General features: G+C 34.4%; 1 pseudogene; it reads left to right on the top strand.

Moving 5' to 3' along the window:
* The first annotated feature begins 1,164 nt into the window (after positions 1–1,164).
* Positions 1,165–1,281, top strand: LOC124558884 (annotated as a pseudogene).
* Positions 1,282–1,573: the final 292 nt, after the last annotated feature.

Here is a 1,573-nt window from a genome sequence, read left to right on the forward strand (position 1 = left end):
GAGAAAGACCAGAAAACATGTGTATAAAATTTAAAGAAAATAATCTAGATGATGAAATCCATTATCATTATTTTAAACTTTCTTCTTTCCTATGTATCTCAGTTTAATATTCCCTTCTCCAAAAAACTGAAAATTCCAACTACTAATTAATTTCAAACATTTATGTGGCAATATAATTTTAAATTCGTTATTTGTTCCAAATATTTTATTTTCATGTCTAGTGTTCAAATATTCGCAACCAGCAATGTTAGAAAAAAAATGTGATTGTAGCTCACTAAACATTTTAAAGAAATTAGTATTGTTAGTGTTGTTGAGCCTCTTTTGTAAGACTTCCATTTACATAGAATAAAAAATTATAATAAAATTTAAAATCTGTGTGGTACTGTGTCATAATTTTCTGGAATTATTCTCTTATAATACTGCAATGAGAAATCTTTCTCAACTGGTTTGTTGATTAAATTTTTACTGTTTATATCTCTAGTTATGTGGTTGTACCCTAACCGTATCTTTCTTTCACCTTATCCTCAGCTAATCATATCATAGATTCCCCATTCAGCTTCTGAATATTCCTAGAGTTTAAAGTGAATTCCTTCATTTTCATCTCTGGGTTTTCATTATTTTTCTCAAAATAATAACTTATAGGTTCATTCGAAATCCAATCTGTAATGCAATTTTTTTCTTAGTTCATTAGTACATTCATGTAGCTTACCTCCTGCTTCCATAATATTTTCACCATTATCAATAAGTACTAAACTGTCTGTATTAACAGGTTTTCGTAGCTTATCTAAAATAACATATAATTTATGTCTTGCATTTGATGTAGTGCATGCTGCAATAAAACTATTTGTAGCTTTATTATTTTCCACATAATAATACTTGAAACTGTACTTCATCTAAACCGTTTCTGTATTATCTATGTTATATATTCATTTGAACCATGTCTATATTATCTATACTATGTCTATATTATCTAATCGATCATCCAATTGTATCTCATGAAAGTGTTGTAAATCTGTCATATGCTCAATTCTACTCACATTTTGATGTGGTCCAAATTTTTCTCCATAATGAATTTAGACATATTGTAGCAACAGATCGTTTTTGTGAATTTTCTCTTATGCTACCAGGCTCTAAGTCAATAGCTATTTTCCCTTTACATATTTTGGCAACGGCCTTGCCGCAGTGGATACACCGGTTCCCATCAGATCACCGAAGTTAAGCGCTGTTGGGCGTGGCCGGCACTTGGATGGGCGACCATCCAGCTGCCATGCGCTGTTGCCATTTTTCGGGGTGCACTCAGCCTTGTGATGCCAATTGAGGAGCTACTCGACCGAATAGTAGTGGCTCCGGTCATAGAAAACCATCGTAACGACCAGGAGAGAGGTGTGCTGACCACACGCCCCTCCTATCCGCATCCTCAACTGAGGATGACACGGCGGTCGGATGGTCCTGATGGGCCACTTGTGGCCTGAAGACGGAGTGCTTTACATATTTTGTATACGTCTTATTAGGGGGGCTAGTTTCTAGTTTTTCTTCACGAAGTCTTTCAGGTAATTTTTAAACAACAAGTTTC

The sequence above is a fragment of the Schistocerca americana genome, chromosome 1 (genome assembly GCF_021461395.2).
Source record: "Schistocerca americana isolate TAMUIC-IGC-003095 chromosome 1, iqSchAmer2.1, whole genome shotgun sequence".
Taxonomy (NCBI): domain Eukaryota; kingdom Metazoa; phylum Arthropoda; class Insecta; order Orthoptera; family Acrididae; genus Schistocerca; species Schistocerca americana.